The sequence below is a fragment of the Diadema antillarum genome, unplaced genomic scaffold (assembly GCF_040938485.1).
Source record: "Diadema antillarum isolate AM-2024a unplaced genomic scaffold, OU_Dant_1.0 seq00000626_RagTag, whole genome shotgun sequence".
Taxonomy (NCBI): Eukaryota; Metazoa; Echinodermata; class Echinoidea; order Diadematoida; family Diadematidae; genus Diadema; species Diadema antillarum.
In genome coordinates, this window is record NW_027271547.1 from 29892 (window position 1) to 52809 (window position 22918).

A 22918-nucleotide genomic window follows, 5' to 3' on the forward strand; every position below is an offset into this window, starting at 1 on the left:
ATGCTTTGTGAAATGTTTACATATTGTTTCTACTATCCTGAACACTTCAAAATGGGATAGAAAGATAGAGTAAAGCCGAACAGGAAAAGAATGAATTGAGAGAGAGAGAGAAAGAGAGGGAGAGAGAGAGAGAGAGAGAAAGGGGAGGGAAACGCCCTCTTTTCAGAGGAGAGTGGGAGAGAATATTATACTCACGATTTATGAATGAAATTACAACAAATCAAAATTCGGTGTGTACATGTACAGAAATAACCATTTCATTTTCACATGTTATGTGCTTCACGCATGTTTAGGCAACTTTTTCACATCAACAAACAAAATTCATCTAGTCGGATCCAGACCAAGGTTTGATTCTGTCGTCGGGAATATCATTAATGTTTCACCTCGAAGATTTACTTCGTAACATCTAACACTATTTTCCGTTGGTGAAAGGCGAACGAGTACATCATGGACAGATGGGAGACAATATTTTCAAATGTTTGACCTTCAAATTACGGATGATTATGAAACAATTATTGTTTACTCTGACTTTATTAATAATGGTTATTATCCTCGTTCATCAGTATCAATGTACTTTCCAAAATGAGTCATTCAGCAGAGCACTGGCTTTTCCTCAAAAAAGTACTGTCATTTTGTCCTTTAAGGGGAATGTATTGTATTGATGGAGATGAGAATTGGGCTTTTAACTTTTTGTGAGATACTAAGAAACCACTAAAGAAAGTAGCACAGAGCATACCATTTTAAGAGGAATTCAAAGCTTATTAGATGAAAATCGGTTTGAGAATCGATCGCTGAGACATCCAAAAACAAAGTAAAACAAAGCGATCCTAATAAAAGGTGGGTCCCGCTTTATAGGAATGCTCTTTTTTGGATATCTCAGCCATTTTAAGACCAATTTTCATCAAATAAATCTTAAATTCCTCTTGGAATTACATGCTCTTTCATACACTGTATTTCATGAGAGCTTTTTCATTATCTCACCAAAAATATTAGGAACCTGCAGTTCTCAACCAAAACTATACGCTCCCTTTAATGACATAGAGTTTGTTTATTTTTTATTCATTGCGTATAGAATGGCGGCTTTCCAGCAACACTCGCAAGACACAATAACCGGCGAAGATCATACTCTACAGTCCAAGGAACAGTGTTCCGCCCTTACCGAATGACAATTACATGCCAACGCCTGCCATGAAAAAGTAAAGCAAAAAAAGAAAAAAGAAAAAAGAGAGTTTAATTGTCTCATTAATCAAACAAATGCACGCATCAATTGATATACACAAGCACACGGAGAGTTTGCTACACACCCTCTGGCTAACTTCCAGGGCCCCGTTTCATAAAAAAAGTTGATAAGATAGCAAGTCTAATTGCTGTAATGGCAAGTGTCATGGCAACGGCAAGAATCCAGCTTCCAGATTTCCTGTTGCTATATGGGAAGTTGCCATTCCAGCTACAGTTGCTATCCTAACATCATTTTTTGCATGAAATGAGGTCCAGGAATTACACTGTAATTGTAAACATACACTCACAAGTTAACTTTTGGACTTGCACAGCAATTTATTGTACATCAATATAATATGCCTACACAATAACATACATTTTTTAATGAAAAAAAACCAAAGAAACCCAAACGACATCTGTCAGGTGGAGAGCCAGACATAATCATAGATCAATCATTCATCCAAAACACATCAATACGTTTCCGTATGTCCATTGACTGACATCGAATCACAAAAGGGAGGCAACAATGGCGGGAACAACTAGCTTGTCTATGAGGTTGGAGTCAAAAGCCTAGAATAGAGTACAGTATTATACTGAATGTTGCTGTTGTTGTTGTTGTTGTTGTTGTTGTTGTTGTTTTGTGGTTAGTGGCGTTTTCCATTCTCTTCAGAATATTTACGCCAAGACTGAAAGACTCATTCCCTTTAGTCTTCGTTCCAGGCGCATGCTATATCATTTTAAGCGCTCAAGTCACATGTAAAACAAAACTGCTGGGAAATAACGGCAAAGTTGTGTTTGTTGATGTTTTCGAGTCACCAAGGCGGTATCGCGGGGGAATGATGTTTCTATGTTTCCAGTCTTATCTCTTCTGTTTGAGATTTATTCCAAAGACAATACAGTTTACACCTTTAGACAAAAACATATTACTGAAAGACAACTTTTAATTTGGGCGTCTCTGGAGACCTCGAATGTGAGATGGTTTATGAAAATTTCGGAAACGTTAGCCATTGTGAGCAAGGGTTCAGTGAGTCATGAGTCAGTGACTACACAATGTGGCTACTTATACTGCTCTATCACTTGAGTGTGTGTATGTGTGTGTGTGTGTGTGTGTGTGTGTGTGTTTGTGTGTGTGTGTGTGTGTGTGTGTGTGTGTGTGTGTGTGTGTGTGTGTCTGTGTGTGTGTGTTTGTGTGTGTTTGTGTGCGTGTAGTGGGTGTGTGGGTGTGTTTCTCAGAAGTATCCAAACAGTCCGGAAGACGGGCAATGCCGAATTTCATAAGTAGAATCGTCGACCCATTAGTAGCTGCTTCTGTCGAGACATTGTGGATTGTTTCAGACGTGATAGTAAGTTAACACTCTTAATTATAATTGACTGAGTGTCTGAGACACGTGGTAAAAATAAAAATAGGCCTATATATGACAAAAATATGACAACTGGGTAAAACTAACGAGAGATTCAATCTATTTATTGTTTGATGTCCCAGTAAACCATCTACGATTATTACTTCAGCAAGGGACATTTTTATGTTATTATCGGTCTTGTTTTCGTTTGAGAAATCCCTATAAATCATAGTGTGACTATTCTAAAATTACATGAGTGCTACTCATCTATGCAGATTGTAAAGGGGGTCCAGACCCATTATAAGGGGGCATATTTTGGAGAGGACTTTACCCTTTACAAACAAAAGACCACTCCGAGAGAACAGACCTCCGCCACGCAGCCGTGATTTAAATATCGCCATTGCATACAAGCATACAGACTGCATCTTCAACACAGGTATAGGGATATCCAACCAATACATGAGATGAAAATGTAATCATTCTTTGTTGAGTTCTTAGGATGTTAAGGTTATATATTGTCCTTTATGATCCTGTGACGTTTGACCTCATAACTGCCAATTAATTGTTCCTTTCTTACGTTATCATTTACACATCCTGCAAGTTAGGTGAAAATCCGACCATCCGTTCTTTAGTTATTGGAGGGTTAAGCTTATTTTGTGTCCTTTACGACCCCTATGACCATTGACCTTTAACCTCATGACCCAAAATTTAAACTGTTACTGTCTTACATCATTATAAACACACCCTACAAGTTTGTGGATTGGGAAACTAAGCTTATTTTACGTCCTTTATGACTCCTGTGACCTTTGACCTTTGACCTCATGATCCCAAAATCTAATTGTTTTTTTTCTTACTTGATCATTGACAGCCCGTGCAAGTTTGAAGAAAATTGGTCAATCCATTCTCAAGTTACATTGTGCACAAACAGACAAACAAGCTCAACCGAAAACGTAACCTCCGCCGAACGTTGGTTTCATCCCCTGACGGAAGTAATCAGCTCTTATCAAGCTGGTATTCTTTTTTTTTTCACGGAATTTTTGTCGATTATTGAAGTAGCCTGGGAATGACAAAATTGTCGCGATCCGAATGGCCCATTGAATTTACAGGTTATGTTTTTTTTTTAGTCCTGTGGGCAACTTATATCCCAGTCAATGGCGACAGAATTTTACAATTTGGTGTACAATTGAGAGGGGCGTGGGTGCTCACGCTGGGAATACCAGAGCAAATTTTTAGGGGTCCGGATGGGGAATCCCCGGTTTCTCTGCTCCACGTACATGTATTACCCTTCACTGTAATCATAGCGTTTCCTGTTTACAATAAAAGTACATAAGTCATTAGTAGGTTGTCATTAGAATACTGTGTGTACCTAGTTGTACTTGAAAAGACTATGACAAGAAGTTCCACACAGCACAGCACCTGTCTGACATCTAAACCACAGCAATCTGAATCATCTGAACAACTACTCCTTGACCGGAACACGGAATATATTACAGACGTTGGATTCTGAGACAAGTGGTCAACTTCGTTCCATCAAGCCTCATGGTTCTTGGTAAGCGAACTGCGTTCGGTGCGTTCTTGTGCGTGTGTGGCGATATCTTTGAACTTATGCACATACTGTACATGTATATCCATATATCTGTTCTAGTTTCCGTACATAATGTGTACAGCGTTTCCGTGGTGCTATTTACCGTCTATTTTCACAGAGTGACTCCATTAGTGAGTTGAATACTCTCGCTCGTGGATCGCCTTGTTTGAACGATGAACAAACATTCACAAACATTGAATATCCACGAACATTGAAACAGAGTAATATTAACAGAGACGATTATAATACAAACAAAATCGGTGATTGCAAAATACATAACATGATTTTCACTAGAAAAGCCGTAAGAGAGCGCAGACCTCTGCCAAGCAGCCTTTCCCAACCCATACACACGTGCATCTTGCTGTTAGTCATCACAATGTGTTTCATTTCCAGTTTTTCTGAAGGGTTAATACTTATTCATTAAACAATCTTTATATTTATATTTTTTTCTTTCTCTCTATTTACGTATGAAGATATTTATCTATTTATCTGTTTCTAATTACTCAATTATTTGATTAATATCTCTCTGAGGGAATCTAAAATTCACATTTCCTCAAATTAAAATCGTTAAACAGTGGTGGATCCGGTGCCAGGTAAAAATGGCAGAGGTAAAAATGGCAGGGGTGAAAATGGCAGGGGTAAAAATGGCAGAGGTAAAAATGGCAGGGGTAAAAATGGCAGAGGTAAAAATGGCAGAGGTAAAAATGGCAGAGGTAAAAATGGCAGAGGTAAAAATGGCAGGGGTAAAAATGGCAGAGGTAAAAATGGCAGGGGTAAAAATGGCAGGGGTAAAAATGGCAGAGGTAAAAATGGCAGGGGTAAAAATGGCAGAGGTAAAAATGGCAGGGGTAAAAATGGCAGAGGTAAAAATGGCAGGGGTAAAAATGGCAGAGGTAAAAATGGCAGGGGTAAAAATGGCAGAGGTAAAAATGGCAGAGGTAAAAATGGCAGAGGTAAAAATGGCAGAGGTAAAAATGGCAGAGGTAAAAATGGCAGAGGTAAAAATGTCAGAGGTAAAGTTGTCAGAGGTAATAATGTCAGAATTAAAAAAGTCAGAGGTAAAAATGTCAAGAGTTAATGTCAGAGGTAAAAATGTCAGAAGTAATGAGAGCGATTTCGTCAGAGGTAAACCTATGAAGAGGTTTTGAATAATAACCTACCCAGAGCAAACTGTATCTATCGAATTAGCAAATCCAAACTGCATATCTGAAGAATATTTATGGAATTACGTCTTTTTTTTAAATAGATCACTCTTATTATTCTGAGTTTGATTCAAGTGCAGTGGCGTAATCTGTCTTTTCAGAAGAATATTAAACCAGCTAAGAGCCTAGTAGGCCTGTGGGAAATTATTATTATTATTATTATTATTATTATTATTATTACTACTACTACTACTACTACTATTATTATTTATCATTATAAGGGAGGTTCCAACAATGCTGCAAACCCCTTAAACAGTATAATCCTACGTTGTTTCGCCCAGTAAAGAAATCACATACGTACACACACACACACACACACACACGCAAGAACCTTTCTTTTGGTATAAACATAACGTAGATATACATACTCTCACATACACACTCTTACACAAACGAATTCCGCTCACGTCCAGGCTAGTATATTGTCATTATTTTCCATTTTTTAACTGTTTAGTGTAAAGAAATGAAGGAGACATAGCCGAAGCAAACCGCTAATTTTTCACCTGTTCCATGTTAATTTCTCACATTCAGGTTTCGTAGGAGCCTATTTATCTCACAAGGCCTGATCACGACATAGTGTAGAAGCAAACATACAAAACGTAAAAAAAAAACCAAACTACAGCAGATGTAACGGCAGACATAGGTAAGCTCTTGCAAAATATTTGATTACATTGTTCAGGTATCACATTGCGCAAAAACAAATATCTCAAAAACAAATATATGCCTATTAAAACTGGAGACGAACATTAGCAATAAACTGTTCTAGTGAGAGTAAAAACCGATAGTTTGCCATGGGATTTCTTTCAATTATTGTTGAACGAATCCGCAGGCGAAAATAAAAAATAAATGTTTGATGCTTTTCAAACTTAGCTGTTGCTCCAAAGTCAGATTCCATTATGATTAACGTAGTAAATTTATCAACATGGTGTGTTGGTGAAGATTGGTAGATTCAACCTCCTAAAATGACGTTGTTCCCTCGTTATACAACAACAGTAAGAAAACTTCACTAAAAAGTAAAACGAATCTTTCAGCTGAAATTACAAAAGGAGAGTAACAAAAATATGCAGGCTTAAAATTCGTTAATATTTTGAGCAAAAATATGGATATATCCTGGTGTCAAACGAAGATTTTACCATTCTGATCGTTAAAAACATTTCATTGGATTCACAAACATATTTTTTTCGGGGGGGGGGGTTAAGTAGTATGTAGCACAGGAGTGTAAGAACATTTGGGGCTCGTGATTGACTTCCAGATTTTGATTTATAATGTATGCATTCAAAAACTGTTTACAGTGACTATACAGATTGCACCATGTCAGTTTAAAGGTGAGAACTAATGCTACTCGTTTTCGTGGGAAGTCGCTAAATTTGGCAGAGTTTGTACGATACATTATATAGGGCCATTTACACTTGCTTGGAAAGACCACAATGCTACGAAAACTGTGGCACTTTGATGATTAGATGCAAATTAATAGATAAACAACAATATTACGGTGAGCTTACACTATACAGGGTGGCCCCACAAATTTGAACTGCAGGTTTTTAGGACTTTGCTGGGACAAAATGCGATAGTATTTTAGCTTGTTGGGTGGAGCATCCATTCTTAATTGAAATTACATCAGAAAACGCAGAGGTTATCCGTGAGAAAAAAAAAATGCAGGAAAGTGTAGGGGAGACCGGGAAGAAATGGGACATTTTTCCATCATCATGAAAGATTCCTTGTAACTTTTAAAATATTTTGTCAAAGTAGGTCATAATCATAATTATGTAGTATAGGTTCTAAAATTTATAGTAGAATAAACATTTCCGTGTAATTAATGATTTGTTTAACCCCTAATTTTGGGGGAACTGGGACATCAAGCGGGGAGAAATGAGACAACCTGGAGAGAAATTGGATAACCATCATGACCAAAGTAGGATTTACATGTGCCGCGGGGAGGACTCTGCCCTATTAAATTTCTCCCAGTGGTAACAGAAACAGTAAAAGATCCCTGCGAATGTTTCATACCTGCATGTCTGTTATCAAGCAATTTTATTTTCAGAAGTTTGCACACTTATTAAAATACCTATAGGACCTACCAAATCTATAGTAAGTTTGATATTTTACTGACAAGATACCTGTAGAGCTGTATAGTGGTTAATATGTCCATTTTCAGGTGTACCGAGGCTCATCTTTTTACTGATATACTTTGATTGTTGACTGGCTGAGCATTTTTCAAGTTACATGAGTGTCCCATATTTCTTCCCGGTCTCCTCCGTGCTTTATTTCAGGAGAAGGCACGAAAAGCGCGTATTGCGAGAAAAGTGTCAGAAACATGAAGAAAAAAAAAAACCTGTCACTTTTACCTCGTCCTCTTGCATTTCTACCACTAAATTTTTAGTTTTATCTTTGGCATTTTGACCACTGACATTGCGACCACTGACAACTTTACCTCTGACATTTTTACCACTGACATGATAATTATTTACCTCTGACATTATTACCTCTGCCATTTTTACCTCTGCCTTTTTCACCTCTGCCATTTTTACCCTTGCCATTTTTACCCCTGCCATTTTTACCCCTGCCAGTTTTACCCCCTGCCATTTTTGCCTCTGCCATTTTTACCTCTGCCATTTTTACCTCTGCCATTTTTACCCCTGCCATTTTTACCTCTGCCATTTTTACCCCTGCCATTTTTACCTCTGCCATTTTTACCTCTGCCATTTTTACCCCTGCCATTTTTACCCCTGCCATTTTTACCCCTGCCATTTTTACCTCTGCCATTTTTACCTCTGCCATTTTTACCCCTGCCATTTTTACCCCTGCCATTTTTACCTCTGCCATTTTTACCCCTGCCATTTTTACCCCTGCCATTTTTACCCCTGCCATTTTTACCTCTGCCATTTTTACCTCTGCCATTTTTACCTCTGCCATATTTACCCCTGCCATTTTTACCCCTGCCATTTTTACCTCTGCCATTTTTACCTCTGCCATTTTTACCTCTGCCATTTTTACCTCTGCCATTTTTACCTCTGCCATTTTTACCCCTGCCATTTTTACCTCTGCCATTTTTACCCCTGCCATTTTTACCTCTGCCATTTTTACACCGAACCGGTGGATCCAGAGGGGACGCGTCGTTCGCGCACCCCCTCTTTATCTTTTAATAAAAAATTAAAAAAGGGAAAAATGGGGGGGGGGATGGTTGTGTCCCCCTTTAACTTTCTACAGGCCCCTCCCCATTACGGAATTCCTGGATCCTGCCATGACTCACAGGCTGACTGTCGAATGGTATGACAGCAACTAAAAAAAACCACCCACAATAATAAGATGACAACAAAATCATAAGCTTGCAACTGGTCTTAACTTAAGATTTTTAAGTTGTTTTTGTAATAAACCTCATTCTATAAGATTCCTGAAAGAAAGTTCGTAATTTTGTTTTTGTTGTTTAACGAGGATCAGTTTAAAAGCTCTTAGCCGTTCAGAATCGTGTTGAGCACATTTAGCAAATTACACAATACATAAATCTTTCTAAACATTAAAATCACTTACCCTCAAGGATTTACATCGGATTTTTTTCTTAATAAAGAGTACAATTCTTTTAATAGATAACCTCTCCAGTTTCCAGCCCTTTTGCAATGAAATCAAAATTTCATTACATCTGTTTTTAATTCCTATGTTTTCCTCTTGAATGGAATTTGATTTTTTATTGTACAGCTATAGAAATGCTGTGTTGTTGAATGTTGAGAGTTATGTTTGCAATTTAACTGAGTAAGGAGGACTCTCTGGACACCGGTCTGATCTCTAAAAGTCAACCTGATCTGACCGTCCAATTTTGTTATAGGCCTATGATATATAAATCATCACAGACGAAACGGTCTCCTTACCAAACCTTCAAAGTTTACGAATGGTTTTACACACGGTATTTACACCACAGTCACATACTATACGGTTCTTATCACTGCATTGTTTCTTTGAATCTTACATCCTCACAGATTCTATCAGCGATGGCGGGAAAATTTAGTTTTTCGGTCGATGAACATATGGCAAGGGTGAGAGAAGAGGACGAAAAGATTTGCAAAAAGATAACTGAAGAGAGCAAGAGACGCATAGAGAAATTTGCAGACGAAATAAGGGCAAAACACAGTATACTGTCTAACAGGACTTCTGTCCGCGATGAAGGTAGGTTTGATATACGTACAATGCCTTTCGTAACCAGACATGATTACGCGTGTTTCAACTGTTACATTTGATCTTTATCATTTTCTCATATCCTACATTACGATGGTTGTCGTCTTCATCAATCAAACATTTGCCAGAAAATATCACATGGTATCAATTATCGTATGGCATGAACTTGAGTTCAGACAATGACACGTTGTCTATTTGTGAGCAATGGATTTGGTCCCCACTCATCAAGTTGCCTCAAAACAGACATAGGTTATCATGATTGTGTAAGGGCCGGTTCTCTATCGCTTTCATGCAGACCACCATAATATACACTCAGCAAAAACAAACAAACAAACAAACAAACAAACAAACAAACAACAAAAACAAAACAAAACAAAACAAAACAAAGAAAGTAAAGTCTTTTTCGAGTTCATATTTTTCTATAAGAGATTTTGATGAAAATCAATGTATTATATACCATATTAAAGGTAATTCAATTGCCTGTCAAGCCAATAGAAATTTTACGCATGAGTGAACACATTGGTTTTTGTCCTCCAAAGCACAAAAGTAAAAATTGCAAAAATTGACATGTTGCCTTTCATTTGCAAATGCCCTTCACGATAACAATGACAACAAAAGACCAGTTTAACACAATGAGAGACATGAATGAAATAGCAAAAATAAGTTTTTGTTCTCTTTGTTTCTTTATAACTTCCAACAAAAACAAAGTGGGAAACTAAAAGGGGAAAATAAGATTTTTTTTGTTAACTCAAACCTCAAATGGTATAGGTAGTAATATACACGAACATGATTAAATGAACATAATTTTTTATTCATTGTTTTATTTTTAAAGAATTCATTAGGCAAATTCAAGAACTAAACATTATTGACAATTTTCAAATTTGAAAAAAAGAAACAACTAAAATTTCTGTCATTTTTGTTATTTATTGCTTCTTCTCTTATTTAATTTAAATTTATAATTGACAGAAGACTCTTCATATTCCTCCATTATTTTTAGCCTTCATTGATTGTTGGGGCTTTAAAGATACCATAGAGATCAGATTTATTTTTGCAAATTAATTCATGTTGCATTTTGTGTGAAATTTGTTATTTGTTCTCATTGTTATATGGAAGAGCGCCTACGCATGAATGACAATTTGCTCAGTTTTGCAATTTTTCCTTTTGTACCCTGAAAGATGAAAACAAAGGTGTTCACTCATGCGTAAAGTTTTCCTTTTTGTTGACCTACCGGGTTGATAGCCAATTCAATATACACCATATGGTGAATAATACATTAACTTTTAGCCAAATATGATATGAGGAATATCATCTTGAAAAAGTGTTTACAGTGTACTTTCTTTTTTTCTCTCTGTGTGTACAAATAACAGTATTCTTTCTGAGCTCATTATGTTGTCTGTGCGTACTGAGTTGGTTGATCCGAGGAGGTGTACCTACCATTGGCGAGTTGGCCTACGGTATCTCTTTGGTTGATCTAAATGACTATGATCACGACAACTTTGCTCTCTCTCTCTCTCTCTCTCTCTCTCTCTCTCTAATTATTGTGAATAATATAGCCAATCTTACATATCAGACAATGAAGACAACTACAGCAGCCTACAATACTCTATTCACCAGGACAGGATAGACGCTTCGTGTTATAAAGTCAGTCTTATCATCATTATTTCAATCGATGAAAATTTCCTCGTGGTCTCGTGCTCTCCAGTAAATATTTATCCTTTGTTCATCAGTATCCTTCCCGTCTGATGAAAAACAAAGCCAAAGATCATCACAAAAAACCGTCGGCAATTCACCTTGTCCTATACCTCAGTCTTCTAGGCTGCATTTTTTTTTCATTCTTCAGAGAATGCCAAAGCTCCTTGCGAAGCGAAATCGGGTCAAGAAACTACTCGAGAAATTACTACCAGCGCTGCCGATTCGACCACTCCTACTACTGCCAAGACCTATGAAACAACGCTCGACTCACCATTATCAACGACAAGCAAAGATGCGGAACAAGAAGTTACGACGCCGGCAAACTGCTCAAATGCCAGCTGGAGCAGTAATATGTCAGATCCACAAAATCTCGTCTCAGTGGGCCTCTCTAATATAACTTCCTTGATGCCTGAGTCACGTACCAACGTGGTTGCTTCGATTGAAGGGGAGTTAACGACATTGATGATAGGTAATTCCGAAAGCCAGATGCTGTCGCCAATTGAAGAAGTAAAAATCCTCGGCATTGAGGTAGGGCCCCACGCGATTGGTAGGATCGAGGAAATAGATGAGCTCACCGCGACTGGTGCGTTAGAGAAAATAGCTGAGGTCACTGCAACTGGTGGGGTCGCGAATGAAGCTGAGGTCGCTACTACAACCAATCTTCTTGGTCTCTGTGGGCAGGATGAGTCCTCTGGTTCATGCAACACTCCAATCCCATGCTCCGAACGCCCAACGCCGACAGGAGAAGTAGCTGAAACTCCCCAACGTGTCACTGTAAGTTGCAGTGTTGTAATCAGTTGAACTGGGGATATTTAACATTGCTGTCCAGCTTCTTTCTTCTTGTTAATTTCGCTTGATACATTTGTAGAAACGACTTGCAAGAAACATGTCCTTATGAAATTTCATCATCTTAATCAAATGGGGTAAAACCACGTCAAAGTGGAAAACAATTCGACGTTTAACGTCATTAACATACATCAAGAATCAAATTGTGACCACATGTGTGGCAGTAAATCCTGAGAGATGATCTCCTCCTAGGGGAACGGGAAATTCTTTATCTCAGGAGTACTATAGTTGTAATTTGTTTATTAAGTAATACTTATCGCAACTTCAGAATGAGCCTTCCAAGCTGCTTTGCTTAGGATTATGATAATCAGAAACAGTGTGTCTTTTCAATTCCGGAAACGGAAGAAGAGTAAACTGCTGTTCATCCAAATGCGGTAAAATCGACTACAGCATTTCTGTAAATTAACACAGTAAAGCAAACTAAGGGGGACACTACTAAAAGCAAGCGACGTCAGTTGCTCCTTTTCAAGAAGTCAATGGATGCCGTGTTTTAAAATCGTAAGCATTTTCAAGTCTCTCACGGCATAGGCGAAGGAAGTGGGGGGGGGGGGGGCGCCCCCCCCCCAATCCAAAAAGTGTGTGGGGGGGGGGGGCAAAACGCATTTTTGCCCCCCAAAACCCCCCCAAAAGAGATAATAATAATGATAATAAAAATAAATGAATAAACAAAGAAAATAAAATAAATATGTATATATATGAATAAAAGGGGAAAAATATGGCTACAAACGGCAGCTTTTGGACTGTAAAATGTCAACATTTTCAAGCTCGCTCGCTTCGCTCGCTCGCATCCAGCAGTTGAGCCCGGTGCGCCTCCCCCTTAATTTCTAAAGCGAAAAACATAGCTACGACGGCAGCTTCGCTCGCTCGCATTGAATCGTTATGCCATTCTCCTAATGTTGCTGACAGTGATTGCCAGTAGTTGCGCCCGATGCCCCCACCCCTTAATTTCCAAAGCGAAAGATAAGAGCTACAAACGGGAGTTTGGGGACTGTAAAATGTCAAAATTTTCAAGCTCGCTCGCTTCGCTCGCTCGCATTGAATCGTTATGCCACTCTCCTAATGTTGCTGCCAGTAATTGCCAGCAGTTGCGTCCGATGCCCCCCCCCCCTTAATTTCCAAAGCGAAAGATATAGCTACAAACGGGAGTTTTGGGACTGTAAAATGTCAAAATTCTCAAGCTCGCTCGCTTTGCTCGCTCGCATTGAATCGTTATGCCATTCTCCTAATGTTGCTGCTAGTAATTGCCAGCAGTTGCGCCCGATGCGCCGCCCCATTAATTTCCAAAGTGAAAGATAAAGCTACAAACCCCAGTTTTGGGACTGTAGAATGTCAAAATTTTCAAGCTTGCTCGCTTGCATTGAATCGTTATGCCATTCTCCTAATGTTGCTGCCAATAATTGCCAGCAGTTGCGCCCGATGTGCCCCCATTTATTTCAAAGCGAAATATGTAGCTACACGCTCGCTTCGCTCGCTCGCATTTTATTGTTATGCCATTCACCTTATGTTGCTGACAGTATATAATTTGTCGATCGTTTCACACCGTCATTCCATAATCCATGTAAGGAAAACTTACAATGTTCCTCAATGACTGCGTTGTTGAATGTATCACATTCCGTAATGTATTGTAGTCCCATTATTGCTCACGCACACACGCACAAGCATACAGACCGTCAAAATCACTTTATGGTTCCCCCCATGTTTCGACCCACCGTACGCCACTTTTACATATATGTTATTATATATATATATATATATAATAGATGTGTGTGCGTGTGTGTGTGTGTGTGTGTGTGTGTATTGTGTAACATATGCATGGTCTAATCTTGAGCCCCCTCCAATGTTTGCCCCCCCCCCCCCCCCCAATCCAAAACTGCTTCCGGCGCGCCTGCACGTCACTACATTTTTGTTCCAGGGCTTCTGATCTTTTGCCTATGAGTTTCATTTCCCTATAGGGGTGCCTTTGCATATTCAAACAACTCCCTATTTTTTTTAAAACAATACTCGCAAATATGTTTCGATGATAATGTTGTATAATTATGTTATTCCTTGGTTTGGTTAGCTGTCCCATGGCTGCAGTAAAAGAGGAAGCTTCCTGACGTTCCCGGAAATTACAAAACTAGAGCGACTACTTGGTCGAGAGGACGCCTTGGGCAGGGACTGGAGGATGATCGCAGATCATCTGGGCCTTTCTCCTGACGACATAGCTTACATTCGGGACAAGAAAGAAGAGGTCAGCACAATCTTTGGTATGTGGAAGGAGTACGGACTGACGCGCGACGATCTCATCACCTTCTTGGAGAGCGAGAAAATGGAGCGCCATGACGCTGCCGACATTCTAAAAGGTAAATATGCTGTCCCTAGCAATTTCACACAGCGGCAAGCTGTGAAATAAGGTTATTATTGCATGTATTGGATGATTTTACACACAAGCATATCTTATGAACTATACTTCTTTTATGACAGTTGTATAACATAAATTATCCGCTAAACCTTCAGAGCATTGAATAAGAAATATCTTACTGACATTTGAAACATCAACCATGTCAACGATGGAAAATGCAAATGTAAGTAGTTCGAACAGTTTCTTTTTTTTAAACGAAAGACTCTGCAGATAGGTATCAGTACCAAGCGGACAAGCAAACTGTGGGTAAAAAATCTCCTGACTCATTGATAAAACTTTATTAGTTTTATGGTCTTTGTTTTGTTTTGATTTTTTTTTTGGGGGGTGCATGTTTGGAATCACATCGAAGGATGAAAAATAGGTCGTGATCTTGTAATGATAATGATAATGAATAACATGTATGTAGCGCTTAATACTGATGTTTCTAAGCGCATCGATCCGGAGGAAAAAAAAACTCTGTAAAAAAAAAAAAAAACAATTGCTGCATTCGAATAAGGTTTGAATGTAAAAAAGAAACCATGGACTTTGAAGAATATAATTGATTCTCTTCTTGTCATAACAGAGCAAAAAGCTTCCTCTGGAGCCCAGAAATGTGAATCAGAAGGCCTTCAAAGGCAAACGAGAAACAAAGAGGAAATTCTTACACGCGTAATGTCCAACAAGGAAAGCATTATGGTACCCCGCAGGAGTCGTAGTCGGCGCAGCCTACAGTTTTACGACATTTACTTATCCTGTGACGAAGGGGCCGAGAAAAAGTGTGCCAAAGAGGATTTCCTGAAAATATGCCAACGAAACGAGTGGTTATGCATTCACGGAGAATTATTTCTTCTCGGTCACCCAAAACGGGATGTGGTGAATGAGGCAATAGAGCAGAGCTCGTACATTGTGTTCCTGATTGGAGACGAAATGACAGAGGAAAGCTACCACGACCTGAATATGGCGTTCGAATACGCCTTTAAGCATAATGCGTACAGGGACGGAATGCTAATTCCCGTACCATATACTGAGAATGCGCAGCTTCCCTCCGATCTCAAACCACTCGTAGGAGGCAATCTTTACGACAGGAATTTTGAAGATAAAATGAAATCCATTATTGACGTTTCCATCAGAATGGATCGAGTCGCGGCGCTGCAGGCACAAGGTTACGAATGAACTTTGACGACGCAGCTGTCCTACTTGAGGAGTCTTATCTTCGGATTAAATATGTTCGGAATAACAATCGCCCCGTTGTTTTTTTTTTTCCGGACTTTGGAAAAAAGAATCCTATTTCTTTTTCGGACTAACGAGCCTTATTTCATTTTCGGACTAATTAACCTTATTCTATTTTCTCAATAACGAACTTTATTTCATTTCGGACTAACACTAATGAACCTTATCTCATTTTCGGAAGAAGAAACCGTCGGAAAAAAGAACTTTTTTTTTTATTTCGAACCATAACGAACCTTATTTCATATTCGGAAGGACGAACCTCCGGTCTAACAAATAAACCCTTTGACATTTTCGGATTAACGAAATGTTTATCATTTTTGCAAGAACGAACCTTTGGAAAAGCGAAACCCTTTTCAATTTTAGACCAACGAACTTTTTTTTTTTCAATTTCGGAAAAACGAACCTTCGGAATATCGAACTTTTGGAATAACACACCTTCGAACTTTCGGAATAAGTCAATTTTACCTAAGTCGAATTCAAAGGAATTAAGAAAAAAACCTCGAGAAAATCACATGAATGTTGATTTACACAATAGAATCAACACAGGTTTATTTCCATCCCAATAGATATTTTTTCTTCATCTTAATATCCAATTTTCAATTTTTACATGTCGACTTGTGGCAGGTTGGCTGCATGTATTCGTAAATACAGTGAATGCAAAAATATAATTAGTGCTCATCAGTGAAGTTTTAGATGAATTGGAAAATACATTCAAAAGCCATGATTTTCAAATAAATTGTTATTTTGTTATCAAGCCATACATGTCTCGTCATCGTTGATAAGAAGACTAGTACAATTTGTGATGTCATAGTAGGTGTGATATATACAGAAAAGTTAAAAAAAATTAATACACTCATTCACTTCATAGCTTAACTAGAGAGCATTTTGATATCTCTTTCAGGCGAAATGGGGAATAACATTACCCGTAGCATAATGCTTGTCACAAGTAAGTCGAAGGAATGGGTAATTTACATTTTTAAAGAAAATAAATGCATATTTATTGTTACAATTTTAAGTTTACATTGTCATGAATGTTATATGGGTGATCAAACGGTGTTTAGAATTCATAAAATGTATATTGACTCGTTAACCTCGAGAACTGGATGAACAAGGTTGCTACGGTACTTGCGTTTTTATGCTTAATGGCTAAAGGACTTTGAAGTAGATAAGTATTCTTTCTTGATAAATATTATACATTACAATTCCCATAAAGGGCGCATATCGTCACATTGTCCGCCGAGTATGGTTCATGTAATGGGCCTTGCTTCACAGCCACTGATCTCCATGTAATAGTCATTTCCATAGAGATCAGTGTTCACAGCGTTAAAACAATATAAAGAGGACGATGATAACGAAGATGTTTGAATGATACAGTGATAATGATAATGCAAATGATGATGATAATGATAATGATAATAATAATTATGATAATGACAATAATGATAAGAGTAATTAATCGTAAAAGGAATGCGAAGTGCTGTACCCGCCTTAACCGGATGCTCAAAGGGCAGTGCATTGTCTAATTACAAGAACAACTACCATCAAAGAAATGCCTAACAGAACAAAAACAGAACAAAACAAGGCAGAATAGAACATTAAGCATTCTCTAATATCCACAAATATGATTACAAATTTGATTTGATTTTTGTAGCGTTAGATGAGAGGGGAATTATAGAAGAATCATCATAATGCTTGATTATATAGAGTGATGAATTTGCATGAAATTTGTTATCAAGCCATACATGTCTCGTCATCGTTGATAAGAAGACTAGTACAATTTGTGATGTCATAGTAGGTGTGATATATACAGAAAAGTTAAAAAAAATTAATACACTCATTCACTTCATAGCTTAACTAGAGAGCATTTTGATATCTCTTTCAGGCGAAATGGGGAATAACATTACCCGTAGCATAATGCTTGTCACAAGTAAGTCGAAGGAATGGGTAATTTACATTTTTAAAGAAAATAAATGCATATTTATTGTTACAATTTTAAGTTTGCATTGTCATGAATGTTATATGGGTGATCAAACGGTGTTTAGAATTCATAAAATGTATATTGACTCGTTAACCTCGAGAACTGGATGAACAAGGTTGCTACGGTACTTGCGTTTTTATGCTTAATGGCTAAAGGACTTTGAAGTAGATAAGTATTCTTTCTTGATAAATATTATACATTACAATTCCCATAAAGGGCGCATATCGTCACATTGTAGTTTATCCCAGAAGCGGATCGGGGGGGGGGGGGGGGGGGGTTGCAATCCCCCCCCCCCAAAAAAAAAAACAAAAAAAAACCAAATATATATATATATCCGGGGACCATTTTTTTTTAAATCTTATCTTTTTTTTTAAACTTGTAATTTTATTTTTTTTTCTATTTATGTATTCATTTTATTTATTTATTATTATTATTATCATTATCATTTCTTTCTTTTTAGGCTGACAGTGCTTATTCCAAGGTCCCCAATTCTTTGTGTCTGTGTTGTCAACTGGCCTTACATTGCAGGAAAATGCAACTAAATTTTAACAATTTTCATGGGGGGTTAATTTGGCAATGACCTCTATACCAAAAATAGTGGTGTTTTAGACGCAAGAAAACGCCATTTTCACACACAGATTTTCAAAAATTCTCCCTACTTGTGGGAGGAGGGACATCCCCCTCCCACACCCTCCCCCCCTTTATAAAAAGCTAGATCCGCCCCAATCCTACTGTAGCTTGTAAATAACGAGAATCTATTTGTATCTTCCCACCCTTGTTTGTCATCCATTATTTTAGTTCTACATGTTTACTCTTGTTTATTACAGTTTCATTGCAAAACGTGCCTTTGATTCCGTCTGAAATAAAGTCGTGATTTTTATAGCATGAATTTAGAAATCAAGTGTATTGGTACTGTACTCGTTTGTATTGTATTATATTGTGTTGTTTTATGTGCTGTATAAAGTGATATCCCGGCTTACTGAGAAACATCCCCTTGACTAACAGCGTTTTTTTTTCTTAGCCATAGTGAAAAATTAAACCAAGAATTGAAGAAAACTTGTATTGTAAAATAGCATTAAAGCTTAAGTTTAAAGAGCCTCAAGTAAAAACGATATCGTAAAAGACTTACAACTGAAAATAAGAAGTCAGTCAGTCGAGATGGAATATCAGTCAAAATGTTAACAATAATATTTCTAAGAATGTGATTGTTCAAACTATGATCCACTGTAGCAGCACATTGGCCATTTTAGGCACAGCCTATATCAATGCTATTCAGATGAGGATACCCATTTGGTGGAATCCCTATACAGGGCTGCATTTCAATAGGCCAATCTTTGTTACAAATCTCCGAAAACGTGAGCATGTTGCCTACGGCTCGTTCGGAGATGAGATTACGCTAAAACACCTATTAACCCGTTCCATACTGAATTCTGAAATCCCCATAGACTTAATACACAGACCACCGGGTTCCCGTACGGAACGGGTTAATCAAATTCATACCTCTGGCTATATAGTTCCCCCGAATGGAGAATTCCTATAGTTGGTCGTCTAAACCAAGAGGGAAAAGATCAATCTCAACAAAGTATTGACCAATTTCTACATCATCGCCTTTTGATTACATCATTCGTGTTGCAAATATACCATCTAACTCCCTCAGTACAGAATTTCTCTTTCATATTAATTTAACGCCTTCTGTGCTAGTGAATTAAATGTGGACAGAGTTTGCACACAAACATATGAACATGTAATTATCGTGGCACACTTAGGCTTTTAATAGTATAATGTTATATCCTCCTTTTATATAACATACTAGATTCACGCTTCTTATTATTCCCCTCCTATCCAACTGCTTCCTATATATGGCACACAGACCAACTGTGATACAATAGTGCAGCTGAATACGGGTTATCCAACCGCCTTGTTTGTTAATACAATTGGAAACAGTATTTTTCCTGTCTTTGTTATGTTATTCTGTGTGTATTTTGTTCTTGCTAAGGGATGGCCATGTGTGTGCGTCTGGGGATGGGTGGATAGGGATTGTGAGTTCTAGCCTGTAAACTCAAATGTTGATGTTTTCTTTTTGATGTTGTTTTGTGTTTGCTATTGTATATTTCAAGGTGTTTTTGTATGATATATGTTTCTGTATGTTCCTATACCATATGTTATGTAACTGTTTTGTAAGATGCACGTACTCGTAGGAGAACAGTCTTTGGCTGAAGCAAGTGCCCGTGTGGAAATGAATGAATGAATTATTGTACTGCTACGTGTTGTGTTCATATTTGAATAAATTTCATTTTTTATTTTCTTTAATTCTCTGAATGTTTCAAAGTCATTGTGAATAATTCCGTGTGTTCTTTGACGGATATGAAAACAAACTTTTTCTATTGCGACATGACAACGTATAGTGAAAAAAAAAAGAATCGAAAACAACTCCATGTAAATAACATTTAAAACGTAAGTTTAAAGCGCTTTACGTAAAAACGACATCGTAAAAGAATTACAACTGAAAATGAGAAGTCAGTCAGTCGAGATGGAATATTAATCAAAATCTTAACAATTTCTGAGAATGTGATTGTTCAAACTATGACCCACTGTTGCAGCACATTGGCCATTTTAGGTACAGCCTATATCCATGCTATTCCGAAGAGGATACCAGTTTGGTGGAATCCCTATACAGGGCTGCATTTCAATAGGCCAATCTTTGTTACAAATCTCCGAAAACATGAGTATGATGCCTACGGCTCGCTCGGAGATGAGATTACGCTAAAACACCTATTAATCAAATTCATACCTCTGGCTATATAGTTCCCCCGAATGGAGAATTCCTATAGTTGGTCGTCTAAACCAAGAGGGAAAAGATCAATCTCAACAAAGTATTGACCAATTTCTACATCATCGCCTTTTGATTACATCATTCGTGTTGCAAATATACCATCTAACTCCCTCAGTACAGAATTTCTCTTTCATATTAATTTAACGCCTTCTGTGCTAGTGAATTAAATGTGGACAGAGTTTGCACACAAACATATGAACATGTAATTATCGTGGCACACTTAGGCTTTTAATAGTATAATGTTATATCCTCCTTTTATATAACATACTAGATTCACGCTTCTTAGTATTCCCCTCCTATCCAACTGCTTCCTATATATGGCACACAGACCAACTGTGATACAATAGTGCAGCTGAATACGGGTTATCCAACCGCCTTGTTTGTTAATACAATTGGAAACAATATTTTTTCCTGTCTTTTGTATGTTATTCTGAATGTATTTTGTTCTTGTTAAGGGTTGGTAATGTGTGTGCGTCTGGGGATGGGTGGATAGGGATTGTGAGTTTTAGCCTGTAAACTCAAATGTTGATGTTATCTTTTTGATGTTGTTTTGTGTTTTCTATTGTATATTTCAAGGTGTGTTTGTATGATATATGTTTCTGTATGCTCCGTTACCATATGTTATATAACTGTTTTGTAAGATGCACGTACTTGTAGAAGAACAGTCTTTGGCTGAAGCAAGTGCCCGTGTGGAAATGAATGAATGAATTATTGTACTGCTACGTGTTGTGTTCATATTTGAATAGATTTTATTTTTTTATTTTCTTTAATTCTCTGAATGTTTCAAAGTCATTGTGTATAATTCCGTGTGTTCTTTGACGGATATGAAAACAAACTTTTTCTATTGCGTCATGACAACGTATATGCCCATATTACTAGTGTGCCTTTCATTTTAGCAAATTTCACCTCATCATTTGATTGTTTTTATACCTCAATGATAAAGTGCATATCAAAGTAGAAGCCGCGTGTTGGATTGGAATACTTTTTTCGAAGGTGTACAGAAATATGGTATACTCCGCATTGCTATTCTCTGCTCTCGAGGTGAACAACGAATGAAAATGTTTTGACTATTCTTTATAATTATAATTTTCTTCTAAGGAAACCCAAACAACAGCATCCCCTCACACACACATCGAATTTTCTGATTGATGTACCAAGATCGATCACACTGCCATAATTGGCAACCGCGCTACCTGAAACCAATGGAAAGTCCGATGAATTTTTCAAGGTTCCACCGAGAGAGGGGGCACTTATGCTTTTACAATGTCGTGAGGATTGGTAGATCAATTCTGTTTTGTTTTTGTCTTCTCGCTGAAATCACTTCCTAACTCATTTAGGGAAGGAAGCCCTCTCGGGCGAGTATGGTTCATGTATGGGCCTGGCTTCACAGCCACTGATCTCCATGTAATAGTCATTTCCATAGAGATCAGTGTTCACAGCGTTAAAACAATACAAAGAGGATGATGATAACGAAGATGTTTGAATGATACAGTGATAATGATAATGCAAATGATGATGATAATGATAATGATAACAGTAACAATAATTATGATAATGATAATGATAAGAGTAATTAATCGTAAAAGGAATGCGAGGTGCTGTAAACAATACCCGCCTTAACCGGATGCTCAAAGGGCAGTGCATTGTCTAATTGCAAGAACAAACTACCATCAAAGAAATGCCTAACAGAACAAAAACCGGAACAAAACAAGGCAGAATAGAACATTAGGCATTCTTTAGTATCCACAAATATGATTACAAATTTGATTTGAATTTTTTAGTGTTAGATGAGAGGGGTATTATAGGAGAATCATCATAATGCTTGATGAGAGTGATGAATTTGCAAGAAATTTGCAAGCCTGCATTCATCATCAGCATGTATCTGTCGTCTTCATTTTGCATTGTCATGGGATAATGTCGTATACTTGAATTAATCGCATACCTGTTTCAACCGCTAGATAACATATTTTTTTTTTTACATATTCATGTTCCATATTCCACATTTTCATACAAGTTTTATATTCCATTTGGTTTTGAATAGAAATGTTTTAACACAATGGCAACAAAATTGCACAAATGTATAAGGACGTAATTGACGTGTAATATGAGGAACCCACTATATTCAATCAGTTTGTTCACTTGATTTTGTTACATTTATATGAACAGAAATGCAGTAACAAGATCAATTAAATCGATCATTTATGATTATCATTATCAACTTTAGAAGTATTACAAGTAGTAGTAATTCTACTGTTGTTATTAGTTGCATTTATTCTTCTGATGTAATGTCTCTAAGTGCTTTTAATTGTCCTTTAATTATTGATTTTTTTTTTAATAGGAGGGGGTGGTAAACTAAAGTTAACCAAAAGTACATACTGACCATAATCTTCAATATAATTGAGGGGGTCGGTGCAATATAGTGCAAACCCACACTTTTGTCAAAATTG